The following is a 19,217-nucleotide window of genomic DNA, read 5'->3' on the forward strand; positions in this document are numbered from 1 at the left end:
GAAGACATGGACAGACATTGAATGTGTAGTGGGGACATAGCTTAGCTACGTAGAGTTAAAAGGATGTGCCATAGTTCAAGGGATGATGAGGAGCACGAGTTAGTTGAGGGATTTAGTGAGAAGAATGGCAGTGTTCAGCGATGTGAGTTGAGAAACAAACCTGTTGAGTGAGAGGGCCAGCGGGCCTGTGTGAATGGAGTGAATGTGGAATGCATGGTGCAATGAGTGATTGGGGGGAGGAGTGATTCCCACCCAAGGGTCAGAGTAATGTAAGTTAGTGGGTTAGCCAAATTGACAAAATGGAGGTCGTTTTGCTGTTGGTGCGAATGTCGGCTCGAAACCCATTTGGAGGGGTGCAGGAGTCCTGTTGACGGGCTGGGAGCGTGGCTGCGAATGGTGAGTATCGCTTCGTGGGCACCCCGGGCACCGGCCTAGTCGGCCGCGGTAGGCCGAGGGCCCAGGATAGCATAGCGGGCACGGGTGGGCCCGCATGATGCAGGGCCTGTAGCGCCAATAGCCACGTGGGCAGTGTCGTGGGCACGGGCACCCGGGGAAAGGGGCCCGTGGCGCCAGCCTGCCACGTGAGCATCGCGGAGGAGTAGCCATGGAGGGCACTCCCCAGGTTTTAGGGAGCTGGTAGGCACGGAGACAGTCTCAGGGCCCGGGGGTGCCATAGTTGGATAATCGGCAGAGGGTAGTTCCTGTCAAGTCAGCCGCGCTGCCCAGCCACGAAACCGTGCGAGGGCATGGATGAAAATTTGAGGGCAAGGCCCAAATTTGTGAGGACACCAACACAGGCAACGGGAATCTTGGTTGGTAGAACCAATAGATTAAGTGAGAGGCGGTTGTTGAAAGCCCCGGGGTAGTTAAAAGTGAATGAATATTAGGATAGATAGGGAAGTGTACCCCTCGAGTGAGTTTGTTTAGTTAGTTACACAGCCCGTAGGTTATTTACTTTTGGGACACGGATACACCAAATGTCGCACTCAGGGATCCGAAGGTAAATCGTACTAGGGGAAACTTTCACATGAAGGCACACGAAAATTTGACGACACGGAACGAGTCTGTAAATAGGGGAGGGGGTAGTGTGGAAATTCACAGAACACCATTCAGGTTCCCCAGAGGTCAGTTATTTTTATAAGTGTGTGTCCAGATTAGATTTCCCCACCGAGGTATAACGGGATTTATTTGAGTGCGGGCTGTGCATCTTTGAGTTAACCGTTGTTCTGTTCTATCTTTTATTTCAAACAAACAGCATCTCTTCAACGACACCACTACAACCACACCACCTCCACCACCACAACAGCATCTCAACAACCACGCCATCCCCACCACAGCACCAACCACACTACAACCATGCCACCTCCACCACCACAACAGCATCTCAACAACTCCAGCCCCCAATATTCTGGAACGGGTAAACAGAAGTGACGGTTGGGGCGGGTCCCTCAGAACGGCGTAAAAAAAGAATTACGGTTATCATACCAAAAGACCCAAGCCGAACTATCCTGGAATTTTCCCCCGCGTCCCGGGAAGGGAGGGGGCAAAAAGCCCGGACGGCGATAAAAAGGCGCGTTTCGACACCGATAGTCTCTCTCCTTGGTCTCCTTGGCGAGTTGGAGGTGCAGTTGGAGTTGGCCGTTGAATGCGTCGTTGGAGGTGCGTTGGAGTCGAGAGTTGAGTTGGGAGCTGGTGGAGTCCAGTCGAGTGTGGGCAGAGACATCGAGGGTCGCCCAGCGAGTCACCAAGAGGGTGGCAGGTAGCCTGCTCGGTCTCTCGGAGCCCCTGCGGTCATCCCGGCTCTGAGCAATCATAAAATAAAGGCTTACGAGCCCGGTGCTTTTCTTTCTTTTTCTTTCTTTCTTGGGGATTTTGCATGAAAGTCTGTGGCGCCTTGTCTACTAAGTAGTGAACTGACTAAGTGCATGGTAAATAGACATCGGCTGTAAGTCTTTTTGCTCGTGTCTTGTCCCCTACCCCCCATTCATTGCCTTGCTTGCATACGTGAAATTGGAAATAAATGTCCCCTTTGTTGAATATTCACCTGCTCGTTGCATCCCTTCCTCCATTGAACTGCCGTAATTGCGTTTGGAATATTAGCTGGTTTTCAACACCGATAAGATAATCGGGTCCGACACCGCTCGGCAAACGGAACGAGCTGCTTTAAGCGGCTCGTTTTCGTGCAGGCTCCATTGAAGTATAAATCCCCGGCATTTCTGTCTGCGCAAATAATTAGGTACATCGACAATTCGGCGATCAACCCTGTAGCGCATGGACAGAAGAGTTGGCTGATCTATGGTGTGGTTAACAACACCCGTAGCTGGGTTTCGGCGTTGATCCGAAAAGCTGTGACTGGATTGCCACATTCGGTGAACGCGCGCAGCCGCAATTTAGCTAAAGGTGGTCGCCCGCATGCCGGAGTGGCGAGAATCCACAACAATATTATTGATCAAATTTGCACATTGAGATCAAACTCAAATTGATCTTATCTGAAGCATACGGACCAACACCAGTAGAATGAGGTATAAAAACAGTAGCAGAATTTTGTTTGAATGCCAGACAGGCTGAAATAATGACCTTACTCATCTGTGCATGTGCGATCAGGAAGAGATGCCATACAATTTGCTAAATTCAGAGTTAAAGTACTACTTAACTGCAGATTCATGTTCAGATTCGTGTTCTCAGTGGTGAAAATATAAAATTCAATTGAAATTAAGATGTTCCTTTGTCAAAGACCTCTCTCACCCTCAGTCTCCTTCTATTGCCCCTCCTCCCCCCATCCTTCCCCCCTCTTCAGTGGGAACTGCATCAGCAGCATAGCCGCACTCCCAGCAATGATGCAAACCCGCAGCCACACGTCTGTTGCCACAACCTACCTTTCTCACTCCTTCAATCTCCTCTCTATTCCTCTCTCCTCACCTCACACACCCCCCACCCCCCCCACCACCCCCACTGTCTTACCTCGATTTCTCTCCTCTCCCTCAAGTCCAATTCCCCAAATTCTTAATAATTTCACGAATATTAACAAGACCTAAAGTCAAACATATTTTGCACCCTTCGCAGTAAAAACGTACCTCTCTGGTCAGAATGTTTAAAACCTTTCTGATGCGAGACGAAGGTACCAGGGCAATGTCTGATAAGGGTCCCGGAATGTCTGTTTCCGATGGTGAAATCGCATGGTCTTGCCATTCAGTGTCTTTGTTGACACAGACAGCTGTCTTGTCACCCTGCTGGGGAGGGGAGGACTAAATGAAGTGGTTATCATGAAGATAAAATAATAACTTTCAAACCAATCAAATTACACAAAGCACGTTTGTAAGGATTCACAAAATAATCATATTATTGATCAAATTTGCACATTGAGATCAAACTCAAATTGATCTTACCTGTAGTATATGGCCCAACACCAGTAGAATGAGGTATAAAAACAGCAGCAGAATCAGACACACAACTTCTCCCTGAATAATATAACTGATCCAGCAGCTGGGGGTGCACACTTCCTGTTCCTGAAAAAAAAAATACTTTGATATTGTTTTGTTTTGAGAAGGCACAGGCTCCATATAAGAGGCTTGAGGTGTCATTTTTCAGTGTCAAATATCTTTTCCTTTCATTTGAAATGGATAAAATAACTGGAAGGGCACTCGGTGGAGCGCATACCTCCGCCACGTAATGCCTGATCCACGATAACCTATCGGGCCCAATACATTTTTGAAATATCATGATATAGAGCATTATATCATTTTTGGCCCCATCTCAACGGTGAAGAATCACTTTCAAAACTAGAACGGGCACTCATAGAGTGCATACCTTCGCAGCCACTACTTTTTTTGTTCTTGGTATGAGTGTGGGGAACTGGTTTCATATGAATGGTCTTATGACACAAACCACATATCTATAATGTCATGACCCCCCCCCCGACTTTCGGGGGCTACGGACTAAACAACAATCAACTCACGTTGTTTTGGCGAGTCTTCACTCGCAAGCTCGGTGAATACGTTTCAACAAGAGAAGGTAATCTCGTTTGATGCTGGTTTCATGCAAATCGAATAAGAATTGACTGAGTTATGCCGAAAACTGCATATTTTTCAAGGGCGTGACCCCCCCCCCCCGACATTTTACCCCAACCGGTGACATGTGTTATGACGTCATTGCGTCACAAGATTGGGCATTAAATTCTGAACATTTTGGTGCTGGGTTCATGTAAAGTGGAAAAGAATTGACCGCGTTATGACAAAAACCACATATTTTTCAAGGTCGTGACCCCCCCTGACCTTTGACCCCTAACCGGTAACAAGAGTATGGGCGTCATTGTGTCATATTGCATATCACAAGATGAGGCGTTGAATTCTGAACATTTTGGTGTTAGTTGCATGCAAATTGAATAAAAATTGACCGTGTTATCGTAAAAAGACGATTTTGACCTTTTCGTGACCTTGACCTTTGACCCGAACGATCCCAAAATCTAATCGAATGCTTCCTGGCTAATAACCAATCATCCCACCAAATATCATGGAATTCGGTTTCATACTTTTTGAGTTATACGAATCACAAGATTACAAATAAATAAAATAATAAATAAATAAATAAATACACGCCGACCAAAACATAACCATTCGCAGAATGCGAAGGTAATTATATAATTCTAATATCCAGATCTGGATTCGGATCTTTACCAAAATTGAATCAATTATTCCTTGTCACACACCCAGTGTCCACCAAGTTTCGTCAGAATCCATCCGCAACTTTTTGAGATATCGTGATATATACATATCATTTTTGGCCCCATCTCTCAATGGATGAAGAAGAATAACTTTAAAAATTCTTCTAGTCGGATTCGGATCTGAATCTTCACCAAAGTCTAATCAGTTCGTCCTTGACATACACCCAACCTGCCCAACAAATTTCATCCATATCCGTCCACAACTTTTTGAGATATCCTGCACACTGACAGACAGACAGACAAAAAACAAACAGACAGATAAGGGTGAAAACATAACCTCTTTCACCTTTGGTGGCAGAGGTAACTAAAGAGTTCATAGTACACGTTACCCCACACAGTGATCAAGTAAATACAGGAGAGCTTTGCCGTTCACGGGGGTTACATTTTTGAAAATCCCAGTGAACCGCAAATAAGGGGATAATGGGGAAAATAGTGTGAAGGAATTCAACTTCAAATCAAATTGCTGCCATTTTGTAGGGCTAACATTTTCTTACACTCTCATTTCAGTTTTCATGGTCGCCAAGATGGTTTAAGACTCGGTTTCAGCAAAAGGTGAGAAGATCGGACGAATATTGGCATTTTTTTGTCGAAAATGCATTCTAATGGCCGTTTTGAATGTATCTGGTCGAACACGATGCGCAAAGGGGGAGGGAGGGTCATGAGGGGGGAGAGGAGAGAGGAAGAGTCGAAGAGGGAAGGAAGGGTTCCCTGCAGAGGAAAATATATATATATATATATATATGAAAATATAATCTCCACAAGTCAGTCGGTATGTAAATTTGGGGAGGGGCATCAAAATCAAATTGCAACCATTTTGTTTGTGCCATTGAGCTTCTTTTGTAAGGCTCACCCATTCTTGCACTCTCACAGCTTTATCTTCACTCTAATTCAACACCGATATCATTTTTCATGGTCGCTAATTTGGTTTAAGACAGGGTTGCAAAAAAAGGGAAGAAAATTGGACGAAAATTTGCGTTTTTAGACAAAATGAAATTAAGGCCTGCACTATCGGTCAGGTCAGGTATGGGAGCATGCGCCGAAGCAGCACGTCGTCGCGTCCACTTTCCACCGGTACTCCAGGTGTCCCCGTCTGGCCAACCCCAGGCAGATGCCTGGCCTATACCCATCTCCTTGGGATGCCGATCAACCTGCTGCAGCCACGAGGCACGTGGTCGGCCCGTTGGCCTCCTCCACTCACGAGGCTCCCTCGCTGAGAGAATCTGGTGAGGAGGACCAGTGTCAGGAAAATGAGCCACATGTCCAATCAGCCGTAGCTGATGCTCACAGACTATGCAGGTAACAAAGACTTTCGTCGTCCTGCACAGGTACCGACCACACGCCATGATCAAATGAATCGATGACTCCCCAGGCCCAACCCAAACATCTACTGACATCTGGTTTAGAGCCAGCGGAGACATGAATATCACTGCCAAGATAAATGAATCTCTCTGTTACCTCACCACAAAAAGGTAAAGATAAGATAGCAGCATCCAAGATGTCACTGAAAGCCTAGATCTTAGTTTCGACGCAGGAAACCCGTAAACCGAGTGGACCCGACTCCTCAATCAACACCCCGAGGATATCCAGTCCCCACAAAGATGATTGCATCATCTGAAAAATTAAGGTAAGAGATCTTGACACTTTGCAAAATGTCGTGGACTTAGGGTGGGTGATTCATGGTCATTTGACTTGGTATTCCAACGCTTGCGGTGTGGCAAAGGAAATTGACCATGTGCTCGTTGATTGTTGCTGGAGGATGATTCAGAACTGCAGGGTCTACCGGAGTGCCCAGTTCCTCAATACCGACCACAGGTTTGTTGTAGCATCTCTGAAGTTGCAGCGTAAATCCAGGAGAATGGTATCATCCCAGCCTATGTTGGATGTTGACAAGCTCAGGGATGAGAGGGAAGCTGAGGATTTTGTGAACAGGATTAGTGGAGATTTGGGAGGTCTGGGTGCTGTAGGGAATCCTGAGAAGTTGTGGAGTGCCTTCAAGCCCACAATCCTTGATGTTGCCGGCAGATGTCTTGGAACCCACCGTCAGGTGAAGAGGAACTTTTTCTCCCAAGAGACATTGGACACCATTGACCAGAGTCACAGGGCCAGGCTTAATGGCAGAGCTGAGCTGATCAGAGAGTTGAGGCATAAAACTGTATGTGCGCTGAGGGTACACAAAGAGGCCAAGGTGCAAGGAATCTGTGAGGGGGTAGAGCATCACCTGTGGTCGTGATTCTTGTCCTGCTTACAGGGGAATTCACGCATTGCGTTCCTCCAAGCCCGTCCCTCGGTGTACTGCAGTTAGAGTGGAGGGTGGTGGGGTCTTGACAGAGGAGTCCAAAGTCAAGGCCCGCTGGGCCGGTTACTTTGAGTGGCTGTAGCAGGCTGATCCACCAGCTGTCGAGTTGTATCTCAGGGGTGTTACTATCCCCATTGCTGACCCTCCAATCAACTGTGATCCACCTTCGTTTGTGGAAACACAGGCTGCGGTGAACTGGTTGAAATGGGGGCAAAGCTCCTGGGATTTGTGGCATCCATGCTGAACTCACTTCTCAAGGCTGGTGGAAATGCTGTACTCATGTCCTTGCCTGCAGTTCTTTGCAATGGTAGAACACAGGCATCATTCCAACTGACTGAAAGAGGGGCCTTGTTGTCCCTCTCTGGAAAGGGAAGCGTGATCGCCAGGAATGCAAAACCTACCGAGGTTTGACGCTGCTCTTAGTGTCGGGCAAGGTCTTTGCTCGGATAATTATTGATAGGGTTCGCCACCATCTGCTTGAGCACCAGCATCCAGAGCAGTCAGGCTTTACACCAAAGAGGTCAACGATTGACCGTATCCTTGCTCTTTGGGTCCTCACCGAACGCAGACGACAGTTTTGGCAGGGGCTGTTTGCAGTCGATGTTGATCTCTGCAAAGCGATTGATTCAGTGAATCGGGATGCCCTCTGGAGGATTTTTGTTCTTCGTGGGGTACCATCAAAACAGATAGATCTCATGTCTGACCTATACTCTGGTACCGAGAAGGCTGTGAGATGTGGTGATACCATCTATGACATGTCCAGTTGTTACTGGAGTTTGGCAGGAGTGTGTGCTGGCCTCCACATTTTAAACGCTTGTATGGACTGGATTCTGGGGAGGATGACAGAGCGATGAAGCTGTGGTGGATCATTTTGGAATGTCAAGATCTCTGAACTTGATTTCACAGATGATGCAGCCATCTTTGCGGAGACTCTAGGTATCCTTTTGGGGGCCCCGAGGTGCTGAATGAGAAGTCGGAGCCACTGGAATTACGGGTTTCCTGGGTCAAAACTAAGATCCAGGCTTTCATTGACATCTTCGATGCTGCTATCCTGTCTGTACCTGTTTGTGGTGAGGATGTTGAGGTCGTGGAGAGATTCACTTACCTTGGCAGTGATATTCATGTCTCTGCTGGCTGTCAGCCAGAGGTCAGCAGACATCTGGGTCGGGCCTAGTGAGTCATGGATTCACTGGATCACGGGGTGTGGTGCTGTAGGTACCTGCGCGGGAGGACGAAAGTTAGAGTCTTCGGGTCCTTGGTGCTTCTAGTCTTGCTCTGTGGGTGTGAGACTTGGACTCTGATAAGGTATCTGAGACGAAGACTTAATTCCCATGTTACCAGGTCTCTTCGGAGAATCCTTGGCTATCGCTGGTCAGACTTTGTTTCCAACGAGCGGTTTCTGAGAGACTCAAATGAGATTTGTTACCTGCATAGTCTCTGAGCATCAGCTGCGGCTGCATGGAGATGTAGTTTGTTTTGCTGATGTTGATCCTGCTCAATAGATTCTCTCAGGAAGGGAACCTCGATAATGGAGGCCAATGGGGCTGACTCAAGGAGATGGGGATGAGCCAGGCTTCTGCCTGGGGGATGGCCAGACGGAGGCCCCTGGTGTACCGGCAGAAAGTGGATGCAGTGACGCGCTGTTTCGGTGGATGCTCCCATTCCTGACCTGGGGACCCTGTTCAATCCAATATGGCTGCCAAGCCATGTGATCTATCAAGTATTCCTGAACACCTTGGTATCACGAATCTTGGGGAACGTGTGTGATGTTTCCTCTCGATCTGTCAAGCTGTTCTGGAGAAGATTTATAAATGTTTTTGGGTAAATCCAATATGGCTGCCAAACCATCTGGCCGATGTCGATAAACAGTGGCAAAGTTTTGTTCCTCATAGATAAGTGGGCATACCTGTAAAGTTTTGCCTCGATCTGAAAAGCCGTTTCAGAGAAAATGTTTGAAGGTTTAAAAAAACAAACAAAAAAAAGGCTGCTGAACCTCGTGACTGATGAAGTCATCAATTGTATTTTTCTGTCGACCCATTTATCCCTCGATGACCCTCAAAAACGTATATACTGATCGGATAAAGTGTTCTGCGTGTCAAATTCTGGCTGGGATACTTCACCAATAATGCCGTGGTTAACAACACTTATTCCCCATGGGGAGTAGTTGACATGCGCCAAGTTAAATTATTTTCCATGGAGCAGTTTCGGAGCTACAGAGGTTCAAAGTTTTTCATTTTTTCCAACATGTTTGCCGCATACATGCTCTATGATGTCATGATTATCATTACAACATTCTGCATTGAGTATTCGCATCTCTGATGGAATTTTAATGTCAATCGGACGAGCGGTTGCAGAGAAAATTAATTTAAAAGGGAATCATGGCCGGTCCATCTGAAAACAAGGCACTTCGGTGACTTCGTATGTGGAGGCATAACCCCCCCCCCACCCCCCCCAAAAAACCCCATTTCTTCATTGGTGCGGTAAAAGTACAATTTTGAAGTCATTGTTATGTCACTAAACTTGGATCAATGTTGGTGACAAAATGTGATAATTCACAAGCTGTTTCATAGCCTTGTGAGGTTGGGATTGATCAGTCCAATTTAAATTGCGCTTTGCAAAAGTTGAGGCGAATTAACGAATAATAAATTCCATTTTTGTGAAATCAACAATCTAGTTTTGAAAAACAGGGATGTCAGCACAAGGCACACGTTTTGCAGACACAAAATAATGATTTTTTTTTCACGTCATCACGAAGTTGCAATATCGAGCCATAGTAACCGATGACTACTTGTCCGGAGTAATGCATTGATTGTGTCGTACCTTAACATGAAGAAGGTTTGAGAAAGAGTAGAAAATGTACTCCCAAAATCCTTGTCGCTTCTGCGTGAACACAAACAATCATGATGAGTCAAAATGATGTTCTGAATTGGCTGCAAAAGTTGAAAGCGTCATACTCAACTCAAAGGACAATAAAATGTAGAGTCTGAGTGTACACTGAGTATACATGTGAGCTATGGACGATTCATGCCAGATGAGGTCACAAGTCATTATGCAAACAAACTCAGGAGCAGAGCAGCATTGTATGATTCGGCAAGGTCAATAACAACACAGGTCATATTGTTACGAATCTGGAAGCCATGAGCACTCAACATACAGGTCCTAAAGAACAGTTATATCGGTAAGTACGTGTTTTAGTTGGAATCCATCCTCTCGTTTAATGGGAATAAAATGTTCCTGCGCTGAAGTTATTTTGATAGTTAGGATTTTTACATCGACAACTACAACAACGACAACCCTCTGCTCCCGCATTGTCCGCGCGCTCGCTGGTATGCGGGTGTGTGCGGAATTCGTACGCGGATGGAATTCCATTCCCAAATATGGTCATGAACCGGTTCGCTTGGCTGCACGCCAAATAAGGGAATGCGTCGTATCCCACCCAATGAGAGCAGGCCACGATGAGCGAACCGCTCCGAAAAGGGGACAAAGGAACAGAGAGCAAATAATCGGGTGGATCTGCTCGAGCGGGTAGAAAAGAATTTGCGCCCCGTCTTCACCAGCGGGTGCTCTGGTTCCCGGCTCATCTCGTCGCTAGCGTGGTCTGGCCGTCTGCGCTCATCTCTTCGCTGGCGTGCTCTGGACTCTGCGCTCATCTCGTCGCTGGCGTGCTCTGGTTCCCGGCTCATCTCGTCGCTGGCGTGGGCTGGCTTGCTCTGGTTCCCGGCTCATCTCGTCGCTGGCATGGTCTGCGTCGGCTGTCCTTGGTCCGTTCCTGCCGACTGGTGCTCCGGGAAGGTGTGGACGTTGATCCACGCGCTCGCAGCCAGGTAGCCAGCCACTTTCTTGTCCCTGAGCTCAACTTCCCTCCAAACTGAAGGGACAATAAAGACCATTTTGGGTCTGTTTCTTTTGGGGGTGCTTCTGTCTGTGGGCCAGTCTTTAAGTCGGAATTGTTGAAGTGCTTGTGTGTAAATTTACATTCTCCATTAGTCAAGATCTGTTCGGGATCAAGATGGCCAAGAATCGTTTTGCCCTTCCATATAGCAATGCAGCAGGCAATGTCGTCGTGCTCCTGATGATCCAACAGCCCTTGCAAGTTCTACATCCACATCTTTCTAAGTTCCACCCTCCTCTTTACTAGAGCAGCATCATCAATATCTCCGGGCCAAGTCTCGTGTTTTCTAATTCCAGCAGAGTACCGTACAAACGAGTACGTAATATAATATGTTTACCCTCACCCACCCTGCTGTTTGGAATACATTTCGCAGGTAAAACTTGAATTTTTGTTTCTTTTACTGACATGTTTATTACCTCCGCCAACGGGGGGGGGGGAGGGGCGGGGGGGGGGGAAGGAGGTTATGATTTCCCCCCTTTGTTGGGTCGCCGAAATAGGTGACCCTTATTGTCAGTAATTCTGTCTGTTTGTTTGGATGTTTGTTGGGTAGTCGATCTTGTCGAAAAAAAATTGAGATTTTTTTTCTTCCCTTATCAGTATTTCCGTCGATATGTTTGTCTGTCTGTTCGGTCCAGTGCACCGTTAATACAATGGCGAATTCGATGAAACTTGGTTGGTAGGTTCATACCATGACCTAGTTGTGTGCAAATGAGAACCGTTGATATGGACCCATCCGTTGCCTAGCAACGGGACTTTGAAATTTTTGAAAAATATCATAAAAAAATTATTTTTTCGAAAATCAAAAATCGGGCCACGAGCAACTGTGGGCAGTACATTCAGCCATATTGTCAAAAATTTCCAGCCGGATCCTATGAAAACTGTCGGAGAAGATAGACTTTGAATGAACCCTGGTCAAAAACAATTAAAATAAACCAATGTCACCCGTAGGGTGACCCGTATCTTGCCAAAAGGTGACCACGTGTGACTTCTTTAAGGTCACACTGAGGTGAACAGAGTTGATATCCACCAGGAGCGACTCCTTGAGGAATATCTCCCTACAAGAGAGATTCCGATGAGAATCGTTCCACAGAGTAACCATGAAAAATATGTGTTTGCCTCATAATGTCACCAAATGACGTCATAATGTCTCAAGCTTGACATATCGAGAAAGCACTCATCGAGGTGTTCAATTTGAGGTATTACACGATATGGTTCCTAAAACTTGAAAATTTGACCTTGCGGTCAAATATGTTTGACCTTTGGCGCTAACCATGAAGGTCAAGGCCAATCGCCACCAAAATTAATCAGCTGAGCGACAGACCATGAACTATATTCCCATGAAGTTTGAAGACGATCCGGTCAAAATTACTCAAAAAATAAGGGTTTCGTCGACTACCATGATTTGCGACAAAGTGACCTTGACCTTTGACCTTCAAAATGTTATGTGCTGAAAGCGACCTCTGTAGGCCTCTGATATGCGAAGTTACAAAAATTTCCAATGATAACTGTGCTCTGCAGAATTTTTTAAACGTGATGACAGACAAGCAAACAACAAAAAAAACAAAAAAACATACAAGCTGACTAACATATCTTGCAAAAACTTCGTCTTGGCAAGATAAAAACATACAAGCTGACTAACATATCTTGCAAAAACTTCGTTTTGGCAAGATAAAAACGAAGTTCGTTATATCTCAGAAACTATGAGTCAGATATACATGAAACTGGTATGGTTGGTTCAGGGTATGTCCTAGTTATGTGTGAGAAAGAACCGTTGCTATAAATCCCTCCATTGCCGAGCAACAGCCGAAAAACCTCTAAATGTGGGGGCATTTTAATGAAAAAAACAATCTGCAGCATTAACCCTTGAAGCGAGAATCATGAATTTTCTTGTGCTTAATCCTCAGGTCATTCCCCATCGAACAGGCCCATCGCGTCAGGTTATATTGGGTAGTCGACTACCCATGTCCGCCTACCGGCTTGTCTGTTTGTCTGTCTGTCTGTGTCGAGGATATCTCAAAAGTTGGGGGTGGATCTGAATGAAATTTTGTGGGCAGGTTCGGTGTGTGACAAGGATGAACTGATTAGATTTTGGTGAAGAACAGGATCCGAATCAGACTACTATTTTTTAAGTGATTCTTCACCATTGAGAGATTGGGCCAAAAATGGAATGTAGCCCGATATCTCAAAAAGTTTGGAAGGATTCGGGCAAAACTTGGTGGACACATTGAGTGTGTGACAAGGAAGAATTGATTCAATTTTTGTGAATATCCAGATGCGGATCTAAGAATTTTTTTCAGCGATTCTTCACCAATGAGATAGGGCCAAAAAGGATATATAGCACGATTTCTCAAAAAGTTTGGACGGATTCAGCCGAAACTTGATGAACACGTTGGGTGTGTGGTAAGGTCAAATTGGTTCGATTTTGGTGAAGATCCGAATCCATATTTGGATACGAGAATTATTTATTTTTAAAGTGATTCTTCACCATTGAGAGATAAGGCCAAAAATGAAACAAAGCATGGTATTTCAAAAATGTATTGGGCCCGTTATGTTCTCGTGGATCAGGCATTGCGTTGAGGAGGTATGCGCTCTCCCGGGTGCCCTTCTCCTTCACCATGTTTCGTCCGAATCTGTCAACATTTTCTGGATCTCTAGCAATGGTGAAGAATTGCATCAAAATTTTAGCATCTGGAACCGGATCCAACCAAAACTCCCACTGATTTGCCCTTGTTACACACCCAAGCAGTCCACCAAGCTTCATACAGATTTCATTTGGTCTATAACATTTTGAGATATCCTACTCACAGCAATACAAACAAACAAGGGTGAAAATATAGCCTCCACACACCTTTGGTGGCAGAGGTAAAAATGTACCCACAAATGCATTTTTAGGCAGTTGACCTTGTGGTTATGTTTTGGACAAAACTTTGTGGAATCATCCACCTTCGTTTGTGGAAACACAGGCTGCGGTGAACCGATTTTAATGGGGTAAAGCTCCTGGGATTTGTGGCATCCATGCAGAAATTCTCAAGGCTGATGGAAATGCTGGACTCACGTCGTTGCATGCAGTTCTGTGCTCTACCTGAAACACAGGCATCATCCCAACTGACTGGAAGAGGTGCCTTGTTGTCCCTCTCTGGAAAGGGAAGAGTGATCACCAGGACTGCAACTATCGAGAGGTGACGCTGCTCTCAGTGCTGGGATAATTCTTGAAAGGGTTTTCTGCTATTTGCTTGAACACCAGTGCCCAGAGCAGTCAGGCTTTACACAAAAGAGGTCAACAATTGACCGTGTCCTTGCTCTTTGGGTCGTGACCGAACGCAGATGAGTTTCGGCAGGGGCTGCTTACAGTCGATGTTGATCTCTGCAAAGAGTTCGATTCAGTGAATCAGGATGCCCTCTGGAGGATTCTTGGCCTTCGTGGGGTGCCACCAAAACTGATAAATGTGATGTCTGAATGATACTCTGGTACTGAGAGTGCTGTGAGATGTGGTGATACCATCTCCAACTTATGTCCAGTTGTTACTGGAGTTTGGCAGGAGTGTGTGCTCACCCCCACATTTTTCAGTGCTTGTATGGACTGGATTCTGGGGAGGATGACAGAGAGATGAAGCTGCAGTGGATCATTTGGGAATGTCAAGATCTCTGACCTTGATTTTCGGAGATTATGCTGTACTCTTTGCGGAGACTCTGGATGTCCTTTTGGGGGCCCTCGAGGTGCTGATTGAGGAGGCGGAGCCGCTGAGATTATGGGTTTCCTGGGTCAAAACTAAGATCCAGGCTTTCAATGACACCTTGGATGCTGCCATCTTGTCTGTACCTGTTTGTGGTGAGGATGTTGAGGTCACGGAGAGATTCACTTCCCTTGGCAGTGATATTCATGTCTCTGCTGGCTGTCAGCCAAAGGTCAATAGATGTTTGGGTCAGGGAGTCATGGATTCACTGGAACACGGGGTGTGGTGCTGTCGGTACCTGCGCGGGAGGACGATGCTGTCCAAGTCTTCGGGTCCATGGTGCTTCCAGTCTTGCTCTACAGATGTGGACTTGGACTCTGACCAGGGATCTGAGACGGAGACTTAATTCCTTTAGTACCAGGTCTCTTCGGAGACTACTTTGCTACAGCTGGTCAGACTGTGTGTCCAACAAGCGGTTGCTGTGAGAGACTCAAATGAGATTTGTTACCTGCATAGTCTGTGAGCGTCAGCTGTGGCTGTATGGATATGTGGGTTGTTTTCCTGACGCTGATCCTGCTCACAAGATTCTCTCAGCAAGGGAGTCTCGTGAGTGGAGGAGGCCAGTGGGCCGACCACATGCCTCGTGGTAGCAGCAGGTCGATCAGCATCTCAAGGAGATGGGATGAGCCAGGCATCTGCCTAGGGATGGCCAGACGGAGGCCCCTGGAGTAGCAGCGGAAAGTGGATGCAGCAACGCGCTGCTCTGGCGCATGCTCCCATCCCTGACCTGACCTGACCTGGGGACCCTGTTCAATCCAATATGGCTGCCAAACCATGTCATCTCTCAAGTATTCGTGAACACCTTGGTATCCATGAAGCTTGGGAAACGTGTGCGAAGTTTCCTCTCGATCTGTCAAGCTGTTCTTGAGAAGAAGATTTATAAATGTTTTTGGGTCAATCCAATATGGTTGCCAAACCAAGTGACCAATGTCGTTAAAGGGTGGGAGAGTTTTGTTCCTCATGGATAGGTGGTCATATCTGCAAAATTTTGCCTCAATCGGTTCAGCTGTTTGAGATTTTTTTTAAGGTTAAAAAAAAAAAATGGCTGCTGAACCTCATGACTGATGACGTCATCAAGTTTGTTTTTTTCTCTCGACCCATTTATCCCTCGATGACCCTCAAAAAAACTTTCATGCTGATCGGATAAAGTGTTCTGCATGTTAAATTCTGGCTGAGATACTTCACCAATAATGCCGTGGTTAACAACAATTATTCCCCATGGGGAGTAGTTGACATGCGCCAAGTTAAATTTTTTTCCATGGAGCAGTTTCGGAGCGACAGAGGTTCAAAGTTTTTCATTTTTCCAACATGTTTGCCACACACATGTTCTATGATGTCATGTTTATCATTCCAACATTCTGCATTGAGTATTCGCATCGCTGATGGAAATTTAATGTCAATCGGACAAGCGGTTGCAGAGAAAATTAATTTAAAAGGGAATCACGGCCAGTCCATCTGAAAACAAGGCCCTTCGGTGACTTCGAAGGTGGAAGCATAATCCCCCAATCCCCCAAAAAAGAACCCCCATCTCTTCATTGGTGCGGTAAAAGTGCAATTTTGTAGTCATTGTTATGTCACGAAACTTGGATCAATGTTGGTGACAAAATGTCATAATTCACAAGCCGTTTCATAGCCTTGTGAGGTTGGGATTGATCAGTTCAATTTAAATTGAGCTTTGCAAAAGGTGAGTCGAATTAATGAAGAATAAATTCCATTTTTGTGAAATCACCGATATAGTTTTGAAAAATAGGGATGTCCGCACATGGCACACGTTTTGCAGACACAAAATTATGATTTTTTTTTCATCTCATCACGAAGTTGCAATATCGAGCCACAGTAACTGATGAATACTTGTCCGGAGTAATGCATTGATTGTGTCGTACCTTAACATGAAGAAGGGTTGAGAAAGAGTCTAAAATGGACTCCCAAAATCCTTGTCGCTTCTGCGTGAACACAAACAATCATGAATAGTCAAAATGATGTTCTGAATTGGCTGCAAAAGTTGAAAGTGTCATACTCAACTGAAGGGACAATAAAATGTAGAGTCTGAGTGTACATGTGAGCTCTGGCCGTTTCATGCCAGATGAGGTCATAAATCATTATGCACACAAAATCAGGAGCAGAGCAGAATTGTATGATCAACATTCTCACGATTCGGCAAGGTCACTAACAACACAGGTCATATTGTTACGAATCTGGAAGCAATGAGCACTCAACATACAGGTCCTAAAGAACAGTTATATCGGTAAGTACGTGTTTTAGTTAGAATCCATCCTCTCGTCTAATGGGTATAGAATGTTCCTGCGCTGAAGTTATTTTGATAGTTAGGATTTTTACATCTACAACTACAACAACGACAACCCTCTGCTCCCAGCATTGTCCGCGTGCTCGCTGGTATGCGGGTGTGTGCGGAATTCGTTCGGGGATGGAATTCCATTCCCAAATATGGTCATGAACCGGTTCGCTTGGCTGCGCACCAAATAAGGGAATGCTTCGTGTCCCACCCAATGAGAGCGGGCCACGATGAGCGAACCGCTCTGAAAAGGGGACAAAGGAACGGAGCGCAAATAATCGGGTGGATCTGCTCGAGCGGGTAGAAAAGAATCTGCACCCCATCTTCACCAGCGGGTGCTCTGGTTCCCAGCTCATCTCGTCGCCGGCGTGGGCTGGCGTGCTCTGGTTCCCGGCTCATCTCGTCGCTGGCGTGGTCTGCGTCGGCTGCACTTGGTCCGTTCCTGCCGACTGGTGCTCCGGGAAGGTGTGGACGTTGAGCCGCACGCTCGCGGCCAGGTCGCCAGCCACTTTCTCGTCCCTGAGCTCGACTTCCCTCCAAACTGAAGGGACAATAAAGACCATTTTGGGTCCGTTTCTTTTGGGGGTGCTTCTGTCTGTGGGCCAGTCTTTAAGTCGGAATTGTTGAAGTGCTTGTGTGTAAATTTGCATTCTCCATTAGTCGTGATAACTCTGCCCTTACGTGCTTCCCTTGTTTCCCCGATTGCTGTGAATAAATACCCCATGTGTTAAATGTATCAGCTCGTTTTTGTGGTTTTTCTATTGAGTTTACGTGGTGCATGTTGGGAGAAGTAAAGAAGGCCGTTGTTGCCATAGTGGTGTGCATTTGGGACCGACGGAGGAAGCTCGGTGACCATCCGCTCAGGTCACGCATGGGTCGAGCACGCATACGGTTCGTCCCGTACGAGCGCCATCGAGGGTGTGAATACTCGGTAGCTCGTCACGTGGGTCTTGGTATTTTGAAGTTTGGCAAATAACCCTGTACCGCGTGGTAGAATTATTGACGATTCACCGTCCGGTAAGGGACCCGTACCCTCGGAGTTTTCTGAAAGGTAGGATCTTGCTTCCGGGTGTTCGGTAGAGTCGACCCTACTGCTCCACCTAGCGGTCGTGCTCGCAGCCGAAACCGAGCCTGCAACAAATTGGTAGTCAGGAGTGCGATTCGGCTCCTCGGCCTCCGTAGAGAAAGTCACGGGATTCGAATCAGGGGCAGGGAACAAACTCCCCCGTTCCACCAAGCTGCGAGCATCAAATTTTATTCCCAACACACAACATGTCTAACCAAGACGGGCTGAAGCAGGTGGGTAGTGAGGAAGATGTCGTGGTAGGCGAATTCCTGTTCCAGGACACCACCCCCATGCAGGAACTTTCCCTGCAACTAAACTCAGGGTACGTAATGGGCGCAGGGGCGGCGTATGACACCCCCCCCCCGTCAAACTTCCTTCCCGTCCTTTGGCGGATCTGCGCCCGACCGAGGCGAATCGGCTTCGGCAGGGTCGTTTGACATGAGGCAGATGTTGGAGGCGCTGATGCGAAAGATGGATGCGAACGTGCGCGATGCGCAAGAAATGAAAGCGAACATGGAGGCCAATGTGCAAAGCATGGGGCGCAAAATGGATTCGAGCGCGCAAAGCATGGAGCGCAAAATGGATGACATGAGGGGTGATATCAGACATGGGGAGAGGAAATGCGGGTGATGGATTGGAAAATGGCGGCACCACGTGGCGGAGCGACCCAATCAACACGGAGTGTGCGACGTATCCGGCCCGCAATGGAAACGGGTGAGGTCGAGGGGACGAGCGACCCCACGACAATAATTGGGGAGACGTGTAGGGTGAGACACGACGGGACGACGGAGGAACCAAAAGAGGTGACCGAGACGGAGAAATTAACAGAGACGAAGAGCCAGGAAGAAACGGAAGTAATAAATGAGGTGACGGGGATAGAAGGAATAGAGAGGGACGAATTAAATAAAGTAAAAGACGAGCACACACACGTAGGGATAGTGAGGGACAATCGGGTCGAGCATGGGGAATGTTTCGTGACCCGGTGCGAGCAGCAGGAAAGCTTGCTCCAGGAACAGAGGGAGATCTCTCTCGAGATACTCTCTCGAGGCAGATCGCGAAGAAGTGGGTCCAGTGGGGTCGAACGAGGGTGAGCGGATGAGTGCTGCGAACGGGTACACGCGGAGCTTGCGGGGAGTAGATGCTTTGGGATCCCTTGTGGTAACACGATTCCCCGATATGAATATCCCGGTGTGTATGGTTAAGAGTGTGAGTGGTG

The 19,217-nt window shown here is 46.9% G+C and overlaps 1 long non-coding RNA gene across 1 annotated transcript; it reads right to left on the bottom strand.

Annotated features, from left to right (window-relative positions):
- Positions 1–3,080: 3,080 nt before the first annotated feature.
- Positions 3,081–10,087, bottom strand: LOC147023784 (uncharacterized). The gene is made up of 3 exons (XR_015059756.1): positions 9,837–10,087; positions 3,387–3,506; positions 3,081–3,230 (listed from the first exon to the last, which is right to left on the bottom strand). It is a non-coding gene; the product is annotated as an uncharacterized LOC147023784 (long non-coding RNA).
- Between the last annotated feature and the right edge of the window lie 9,130 nt (positions 10,088–19,217).

Source organism: Eptatretus burgeri, chromosome 7, assembly GCF_056783735.1.
Source record: "Eptatretus burgeri isolate ZD-2024b chromosome 7, Ebu_testis_v1, whole genome shotgun sequence".
Classification (NCBI taxonomy): Eukaryota; Metazoa; Chordata; class Myxini; order Myxiniformes; family Myxinidae; genus Eptatretus; species Eptatretus burgeri.